Consider the following 10,805-nt stretch of genomic DNA (forward strand, 5'->3'; position numbering starts at 1 on the left):
GGCAAATAGGCTTACTTCCCATGATTAAAGTTTGGGGTTCTAACACAACTTGTGAGGACCGGGTCGCAGCAAATCATCATGAATGAGCACAATGCTCATGCTGTTTACTGTGCCATGAATAATAAAATTCTTCGTCTCTGACCCAAGAGTCTCATGTCTTGCTGGCACCAACAAAACAGCAACAAGAATCTAGTAGCTTGCTAGTAGAATAAAATCTCAGATGCTTCACAAATCTTGACCCTCCTAAATTGAAATGGTAAATATACTGTGCCTGGCATGAAAGTGACCTATATTGAGATCAACTGCAAAGAAGCCTTCAACTGAATTCATTTTGAAGGACTCTAGTTAAAAATTAGCAATGCCTGCCAAGCAAGACAGCAGGGAGGCTACATTATGCACACTATTAATGCTGTCCTTGTGAAGTTACTTGTGTCAGTGCCAGCTACATAGAAAGTGCTCAGTAAATGATTACTAAACCGAAATGATTGTTAAAGTTCTAGAATCTAATACTAGATTTTAATGTATTGAATCCTGAAGAGTCACATATAACTTTCAGCATTAAGTTGGTTTTTAATTTAACAGAATTTCTTCAAAAATTAAGTAGAAAGGCTCTCTGCTTCTCCCTGTTTGACTGAGAGCCGCATCTTTTGGTACAGGGCCAGCCACATCCCCGAGACACAATGGTGAAGGTCGGAGTGAAAGGATTTGGCTGTATCGGGGCCTCATCACCATGGTTTTTTTCCAACTCTGGCAAAGTGGATATTGTCACCATCAATGACCCCTTCATCGACCTCAACTACATGATGTACATGTTCCAGTATGATTCCACCCACAGCAAAATCCATGACACGGTCAAGGCTGAGAATAGGAAACTTGTCATCAGTGGGAAGTCCATCTCCATCTTCCAGGAGCAAGATCCCACCAACATCAAATGGGATGATGCTGGTCCTGAGTATGTTATGGAGTCCACTGGGGTCTTCACCACTATGGAGAAGGCTGGGGTTCACTTGAAGGATGGGGCCAAGGTCATCATTTCTACTCCTTCTGCTGATGCTCCCATGTTTGTGATGGGTGTGAACCATGATAAGTATGATAACTCCCTCAAGATGGTCAGCAATGTGTCCTGCATCACCAACTACTTGGCTTCTCTGGCCAAGGTCATCCATGACAACTTCAGCATCATGGAGGGACTCAGGACCACCGCCCATGCCATCACTGCCACCCAGAAGACCATGGACAACCACTCTGGGAAGCTGTGGCATAATGGCCAAGGGGCTGCCCAGAACATCATCCTTGCCTCCACTGGTGCTGCCAAGGCTGTGGGCAAGGTCATCCCTGAGCTTAACGGGAAGCCCATTGGCATGGCCTTCCGTGTCCCCACCCTCAATGTGTCAGTCATGGATCTGACCTGCCACCTGGAGAAAGCTGCCAAATATGATAGCATCAAGATGGTGGTGAAGCAGGCATCAGAGGGCCCCCTCAAGACATCCTGGGGTACACTGAGGACCAGGTTGTCTCCTACAACTTTAACAGTGACACCCACTCTTCCACCTTTGATGCCAGGGCTGGCATTACCCTCAATGACCACTGTGTCAAGCTCATTTCCTGGTATGATAGTGAATTTAGCTATAGCAACCAGGTGGTGGACCACATGGCCTCCAAGGAGTAACAACCTCGTGGACCACCAGCCCCAGCAAGACCAAGAGGAAGAGAGAGGTCCTCAGCTGCTGGGGATTCCCTGCCTCAACTTATCCCCCAACACACTGAGAATCTCCTGACCTCCAGTTTCCGTCTAAGACCCCCTGAGGAAGGAGAGGGAGTTGGGGAGCCCAACCTTGTCATGTAACATCAGTAAAGTATACTGTACTCAAAAAAAAAACTAAGTAGAAAAACAAGGCAGGCATTTTACACTCTGTATGTAAGATATAAGTAATAGAACTCAAATTTTTCCATGTAAAACAGAAAAGTTCACAAATTTTCATTACTTAAAGAGAATTAGAAAAATCAAATTATAAGTAATATTTATGAAGCTATAAACTTAAGAACTGCCAAAATTGTAATCCCATGTATTACATCAAAATGTTGGCAAAGTTCTCATGCATCTAAAATGCCCCAATTTTCTTGGTGTAAATAGACAAGGCTTTCAAAATAATTCAGAGGTAACGTATTTAGGATCAAACCAGGACAGGTGCTCCAACAACACTGATAAATGAGATGAGTTTTATTATCCACAATGAATAATGTAATGCTTTCCACTGAATTAATTAATAGATTTCATGGGGGGAAATGGCTCAACTTTGGATTTCTCTATCATTGTACTTATTTGGCACAACTTCACTTACTAGAATGCCATAAGATGTCACTGAAAAATGGAAAGGGGAAATCTTACTATATTCAATCCTATCATAAGAGTACAACACCTTTAATAAGTGAATTTTTTTTTTGTGAAGCATTTATGTGGATAAGACCACAAACAAGCTTGTGAAACTGCTGGTTCTACCAAAGCGTGTAAAGATATTAATTTACGTTAGTGGACACAGTCAGGACACCCCCACAAAATCCCACCAAAAAAAAAGAAAAGGTATTAGTGGCAATGGCCATTAAAAAGTATGAGTGTCAATTTATTTCTGTATTTAATATGTAGTTGTGATTCACTGATTAGGAATTGTTCTAAACACTTTTTTTGCTTGATAGTATTTGATTTCAAGCATATACAATAAATCCTCAGCAGAAAGGTTAAACAATCTTGATTTGAGGTATTCCTAGGCTTCCAGCTTCAATGTTGGTCAATTATTTACCAAATTGAGCAAGATTCTTTTTTAAGATTTTATTTATTTATTCATGAGAAACACACAGAGAGGCAGAGACATAGGAAGAGAGAGAAGCAGGCTCCATGCAGGAAGCCCAATGTAATACTCAATCCTGGGACTCCAGGATCACCTCCTGAGCCAAAGGCAGAGGCTCAAACACTGAGCCACCCAGGCTTCCCAAACTGAGCAAGATTTTAAGAGTAATAAAAGGAGAGGGAAGACATTTATGAAATATGTTAAGATGATATATGGGGCAGCCCGCATGGCTCAGCGGTTTAGCGCTGCCTTCAGCCCAGGGCATGTTCCTGGAGACCTGGGATCAAGTCCCTCGTCAGGCTCCCTGCATGGAGCCTACTTCTCCCTCTGCCTGTGTCTCTGCCTCTCTCTGTCTCTCATGAATAAATAAAATCTTTTTTTAAAAAAGATGATATATGAAATTGAAATAAATATGAAATAAACATTGAAGATGTCCAGCATCAAGGAGATGCCTTCAAGGAAGAGAATTTGAGATCTGTCAATACACAAAGAGAATCTAAAGCCCTGAAACAAAATTATCTACGGAATAAGACAGAAGCATTTCTGTACTGAGCCAATATTGTAGTCTGGTAGGAGGAGCTTAGAAAACAGAAAGGCATATCCAGCAAAACGGAGATGGTTCCAAAGATGGAGTAATCAATTCTAACGTGAGTTACTGATGGATTATGCAGATTAAGAACTTAAAGGATTTTCAAAGATGAATTAATGTATCTAGTAACCTTGAGAAAAGTTTCTCTATATGGAAAGAACAACAAAATGAGTTCAAGAATGAATTTTTAAAAAGATGTGAACAAGGAATAAAACGTGTAGAAAACATTTCTGAGAATTCAGAAACAGAGAATAATGAGATAATCATTGAAGGAGGATAAAGTGTGAATGAAGGGTTTTGTATGATTGAAATAATAGAATAGAAACTGAATATACAGAAAAGACAGGATATTCCTGAAGTAAGAAAGTTCTTAGGATGATGAAAATGGAAGGAATCCAGAGCAAATATGGTGAGTTTGTATGCAGGAGCGAAGGAGAGGTTGATGAATGTGCTTTCATATATGTAGATTTAAAGATGGCAGGATGTGGACATATGTTAATAAAAGTCTTTTCTTCAGTGATATATAAGACACAGTATCAGATAAAATGATAACTGGGGCTAAATGGAAATTTTGAGAAGAGAGTTGAAGTATGAAATTGTCACTGAAGAGGGTGGAAGAGTGAGCTTCTTAGAGAAACACGGCAGATTTGTAATAATAGGATTGCTCGGCATCTGCAGCTAAAATGGCTCTGTAATAGAGTGTTTTCCATAATTTTCGCAGCTCTCAACTCTTTCATTTTCTCCTTATGAATGTCAAGGATTCATTGACTAGTTCTAGGTTATTTTGAACTGGTAGGCCCTCAGAGATTTGAGAGCAGTAGTCAAGTTAGGGTCAAGATTCCCTGGAAGTCTGGTACCAAACAGATAGCTTCATTAAATTATGTAAATTTAGGTCTCACCATCCACAGAACTAGGCAAATCATCACTCTAAACCAAGGTAGTACTATTGAGCTTTTGCACTGGTATTTGTAAGGAAGCTGGAAAAATAATAATTTGGGGGAAACTGAGATTAGCTATTTTGTATAACTCAAAGGGGGATAAGCCATATTACTTGAGGGCATACATGGAACAAAGCAATACTAAGGCAAAAAAAAAAAAAAAAAAAAAGACTGGCCAACACTCCATGTCTGCTATAGCTATCATTAAGAGTTTCATATTTAGAGCCCTCTTCTATATTTCCCAAAGTCAACATGTTCTCACCATAAGACCCTTTTGAATGTTGTTGGCAGCATCCAACATGCAACGCTGTCCTCTGGAGGCAGCCACCTGAACCAGTGTAAGACTATGACCCAATGACCAACAATGGGGCTGGGCATGAAGCTCTGAGTAAAAGTGATATAAGATAGCAATCAGTTATAACAATCTTTTTTTTGAGATTTTTAAGATTCACAACAGAAAGAATGACTCTGTTATCAGTCACAGCAACATTTTTTCTATATATTTCTCTGGAGGCAAAGTGAATAAAAGCAAAAATAAGCTGTTGGAAATACATCAAAATAAAAAGCTTCTGCACAGAAAAGGAAGTAATAAACAAAACTAAAAGACTCAGTCTCCTGAATGAAAGAAGATATTTACATATGACATATCCAATAAAGGATTAGTATCCAAAATACATAAGGACCTTCTAGAACTTAAAACCAAAAGAAAAAAAAAGAAAATCCAATTTAAAAAATGGGCAAAAGACACGAACAGACGTTTCTCATAAGACGACATACAGATGGACAACAAACACATAAAAAGATGCTCAACATCACTTATCATCAGGGATATGCAAAGCAAAACCACAGTAAGATATCACATCATATCTGTCAGAATGGCTAAAATAAAAAACACAAAAACCAAGTGTTAGCAAGGATGTGAATAAAAAGGAAACTTTGTGCACTGTTCATGAGAATGCAAACTGGTACAGCCACTGTGGAAGACAGCATGAAGATTTCTCAAAAAAATAAGAATAGAATTACCCAGGGTCCAGGAACTCCACTGTTGAGTATTTATCTAAAGGATATGAAAACACTAATTCAAAAAGATATATGCACTCCTAGGTGTATTGCAGTATTTACAATAACCAAATTATGTGAGCAACCCTAAGTTCCATCAATAGATGCATGGATAAAGAAAATGTGGTATACATATACAGTGGAGTATTACTCAGCCACAAAAAAAGAAAATCTGTCATTTGCAACAACATGGATGGATCCAGAGTGTATAATGCTAAGTGAAATAAGTTAGAGAAGGTCAAATACCATATGCTTTCACTCTTATGTGGAATCTAAGAGGCAAAACTAATGAACAAATTAAAAAGAGACAAACCAAAAAACCAGATTTTTAAATATAAAGCATAAACCGATGGTTACCAGCGGGGAAGTACACAAGGGGGTGGGTGACATAGATGAAGGGGATTAAGAGTATACTTACCATGATGAGCAGTGAGTCATGTATAGAATAATATACCTGAAATAATACATCTGAAACTAAGGTAACACTATGTTAATTACACACTGGAATTAATTTTTTTTAAGAGCAAGCTGAGCTATTAGTGGAGACAACAGAAGCCAAATAATGTACAAATGTTTGGAGAAAGAACAGTAATAGAATACAGAGGTCTGTGAATTCCTGGTATAATATGATAACCCAGTTATATATGTCTTACCAGTACCCTCAGAATTCTGGAAGTCTTTTTCATTGATAGCACAAACATCTAATTAAGGGGTAGTACCTTAATATTCTTGAGATAGACTGTTACAAAGTGATCCCTTATGATTTCCACCTTCCTATCTGCCCGCTTCTGTCATCTGCTCCTTCTTTGACTCGGTTCATCCACGTGGGCCATGGAACATAGCAAGCCATCTAAGGCTTGATACATATTTGTACACTGAGGCTTGTCCTTTTGGAATACTTTCCCTTGAAAGCCAGGGACCACGGTATGAAGGAGCTAAAATTGGACTACTCACTGGTGAAAGACCATGTGGAGAGAAGCCCCAGAGGATGAGAGGCCATCTTGGATGTTCCAACACCAGTAAATTCCAAGCTGAACCTGACCCATGAATGACGTCACTGATGCCAATATGCAGCTGAAGAAATACCTAGCTGAGCTAGTCAACCCGCAGAATCACGAAAAACAAAGTGCAATTGTTATTAAGCCAGTGAGTTTTTCAGGTGGTTGTTTACAGAACAATAGATTACTGAGACACTTCTATTAACTCGGAACAACTTCCATTAATGAGCCATTCTACTCCAATGATAGAGGCAGACATACTGGATTAGAAATTAGACAAACCTGAATTTGAGTTCTTGTTATGTTATGTAAATAAGATTTTCTGGCCTTACTTTTTTTTTTTTTCTCCTTTTCCTCTATCAGCTCCTTTGTCCTGCCAGCCCTAACAGATTGTCCTCACATGTAGTGAGTATTCAGTAAACGCTTAGGTATCAAAGATATGAATGAGTGAAATCCGTACTAGTTTGCTAGGACTGCCATAATAAAATATCAGACTTATGGCTTAAACAACAAAAATTAATTTTCTCGCAGTGTTGGAGGCTGGAAGACCAAAATCAAGGGGTGAGCAGATTTGGTTTCTTCTGAGGCCTTTGTCATTAGCTTGCAAATGACTGTCTTCTTCCTATGTCCTTACATGCCCTTTTCTATGTGTGCACAAACCCCTCATGTCTCTCCCTCCTCTTCCAAGGACACTAGTCCTATTGGATTAAGGCCCCACTCTAATGACCTCAGTTTAATTTAATCACCCCTTTGAAGGCCCTATCTTCAAATACATTCACAATGATTAGTTTCCATCTATATGACCTCATTTTACCTCTTTAAAGGACCTATCTCCAAACATGGTTACATTCTGAGGTAATGGGGGGGGGTTGGAATTTCAACATTACAGATTTAGACAGGGATCCAATTCAGCCCATAACAATAGCTAAAGAACCTTAGGAACTCTGAATAATTATGCAAATATTCAATTCTGCTATTAAATTTCCATAAGCAAGCAAGAAAGCCCATAATAAAAGACATGAGAAATGATACAAGGGGACTCAATTCTGAACCACATATGATATATAAGTGGTACTAGGAGTTTGTTAAGGTCAGGTAGCAACCATTGTTCTCCTGTTTCTTCATGGTCAGGGCTACCTGGGTAAAGAGTGCTGGCAGCAGGGTTAAAGGATGCTAAATGAGCAATGAGTCTTAGAAGTTAAAAATAGGGATATCTGGAAAAATTTACTAGTTTATCTCCCCAGGAGCCATTTGTTCTTATTCCAAAGAGTAATAGACCTAGTACCTGGGTTTGTCTCCCTAGAAAGGATTTGTTTCTATTCCACAAAATAGAAGCTCAAAAGTATTCTTTGTCTCTGAAGGTGAGGTTAGATGTGCAAGCAGTTCCAAAATAAGCTCCAAAATTCACAATTTTAGACATCCTTTTCCGTGCATTAAACCACTGTATGTGCAGGAGATACCTGCCCTTACCATGTTGTCTCTAGAGGGACTGAGTCCTGGAAATGGCCACAGAGGTTCTAGAAGTAAATAAGTAATCTGTTCTTTAACCTCATGTTTCCTGTCAGCCTAAAGTAAACATGTACATACACATCAAAATGTATGTAAAAATACTTAAAAAAAGATGCCCTTAATAGTTAGAAATCAAATACTAGAGCCTTAATTATTTCCCCCCCTTCCAGACAGACCACTCTATCCATTTTAAGCGGTTTTATTTTTATCTTTTCCATCTTTAGTTTCTAAAAATCATGGACAGCTTTTCACTGGTCCAAATTTTTCTTTTATAATAAGCACAAGAAATCTTAATATCAAGAGAATTGGGGTTTTGTTGATGTGGAAGTAATAGGATGACATGGATTCGGGTTGTTTGTGGGACATTACATCAACATGATGTTGCCTGAAACTCACGCTGTTGTCTTTAAATTAGTGCCTAACACTCTGAAACTTCAGACAACTGTGTGCTAAGGACAGACAGCCCTACCTATAAGCTCATGAAAGTTTATCTTGCGAAGATTTTCCTAATTAGAAATAATATAAACAACTATATTATAATTAAAAAAGAAAAGATGCCTTATCTCCAAAGGTGAGATCTTTTCTCTAGGTAGTGGTCCTTTCAGCTTGCCTTACGTCCCTGTGCAACTTTTCTGCTTTTTCAAATCTCATCATAAATGTGACCGGTTCCTTTGCTTTAGCAGCTTCTTTTATCCTTTAGCAAATATCTAGTAAAAAAAATTTAATGAAATCAAAGTACTGCTGAAATAAATGTATTTAGAGAAAGTATATCTTTACATTTGCCAACAGACTCATTGACTGTAGATGTACACTAAGGTGAACTTCTCAGGGGTTATATTCAAATGCAATCCATGTTCTACCTACTAACTGCGTGTACTTCTGAAACCACTCTCAGATTTGAGTTCAAGAGGAGCTTGGGTTATCTAAACCAGCCATCTACCAAAAATTTATAATATTCTTATAGATGAATGTGCAGCTGAACAAGTAAAATGGGCTCACGATCTTATAAAACCACCTATTCCATCAATGAAACTTTCTAATTGTTAGAAAATTCTTCTTTATATTGAACCAAAATTTACTCTCCCACAAATTACATCTATTGATCCTAAGTCTGGCCTATATGGATCATAAAATTTGAATCTTTTTTTCCCTCTACTCGATATCTCTTTAGATAATTGAAAGTCATTGCCATGTCTTCTTCAATTCTCCTTCTTCTTCAGTAAGATATTGACATCCAAATCAGTGTTTCTTCATGCTCTTTTGACCTAAGTTTTTTACACCTCAGACTCAACCAATAATGCCTCAATACTTACTCCAAGATCGAACTCTACAGCATCAAATTATTTAATCTTTCAAATATTACAGACATATGGCCTTGGACCTACAAGCTTTTCAGAGCTAACTATATGTAAAAGTGAATTATTGGCTCCAAAGTACTAACTGAAACAAATAATTGAAATAAAATTTTTGTGAGATAACTGCAAATTTTACCATTTCCCAGATTCAATTTAATACTAAAAAGTAATAACAAGGGCACCCAGGTGGCTCAATAAGTTAAGCATCTGCCTTTGGCTTAGGTCATGATCCTGGGTCCTGGGATCAAACCACACATTGGGCTCCCTGCTCAGATGGGAGTCCGCTTTCCTTCTCCCTCTGCCTCTTCCCCTCTGCTTGTGCTCTCTCACACGCATTGTACATGCTCTCTCTCCAATAAATAAAATCTTTAAAAAAAAAAAAAAAAAGAAATAGTAATAACAAATGTAAACAATCAGTATGGTTTTCTCACTTGTCAATAATTTCCAAGTATGTACAATGATTGCAGAGAAATGGGAGCTTCTCATAAATTAAATTATTATAGCCATCTCTCTTTAGGAGTCAAAAACAAAACTCAAAAATCTTCATAAAATATAACCAATATACATGTTTATGATCTTAATGCTATCTGCATTTTAATTTAATATTAAGGACTTAAACAGAATTAAGAGAGCCTATAAATATCTAAAAATTGGTTCTTAAAATTATAAAATAAAACCTCAACAAAAATCACCTGAGGGATATATGTTGCATGCAGGGTTCTGGACCCATTCACCCCTACTAAATTAATAGTCTAAAGTTTCAATGCTACTGATTTTAACTACAAACTTCCAGGTCCTATTCCTAATTTTGCTTGTCATTCGGTCACCCTTATCTGACTTCTGGCCTGCAATCTGTTTCCTGTTAGGTACACTGATACGTGTAACCGCCTGCTAGCTCTAGGTAGTCAATCCTCACATTATCATCATAGTGCCCCAACTAGGGACCAAAATCAACATAGAGCTTTTAATTTAAATTGTATTCACAATATATACCAACAAGAAAAATGACAAGGCGATTTGTCAAAATAAAATCTTTCCAACATCCCCAGAGCTAGAGTACCGCACATTTTTTAATTTTTTTCCTTCTTGCTCCATGATTCCAGCTTTAATTACTTCAGACAATTGGAAACTGCTGCCCTGAGAGCAAAAGTGAAGTTAATCCCCCCAAGGAGGAGGAAGAACTATCCCTAAACCAAAGTGGAGGTTAATTATAGCTCAAGCAATTCATCTTGAGTCATGGCTAGAAGACTCTGAAGTAAAGAGTCTCATTTCTTGAGCCACTTAAAAAAAATAGAGAAAACTAGGATCTTTTTAAAGACTCATTACCAAGCCAGGGAACGTTGCCAGATTTTTTTTTTCCTAGTGGTAGATTTTGGTTAGTCATTTTTCTCAGAATGATTCTAGCAGCTACAGTGCCTTAAATGGTCTCCAAGGAACCTGAAAATAGTGATAGCGTCTCCGTAAATACTACTAGGGTATGACATAGAGTCCAAGAATTATGGAATTCAATA

General features: G+C 37.9%; 1 pseudogene; it reads left to right on the top strand.

The window, feature by feature from the left end:
• The first annotated feature begins 680 nt into the window (after positions 1-680).
• On the top strand, positions 681-1,669 carry LOC485451 (annotated as a pseudogene).
• The last annotated feature ends 9,136 nt before the right edge of the window (positions 1,670-10,805 follow it).

This window comes from Canis lupus, chromosome 22, assembly GCF_011100685.1.
Source record: "Canis lupus familiaris isolate Mischka breed German Shepherd chromosome 22, alternate assembly UU_Cfam_GSD_1.0, whole genome shotgun sequence".
NCBI lineage: Eukaryota > Metazoa > Chordata > Mammalia > Carnivora > Canidae > Canis > Canis lupus.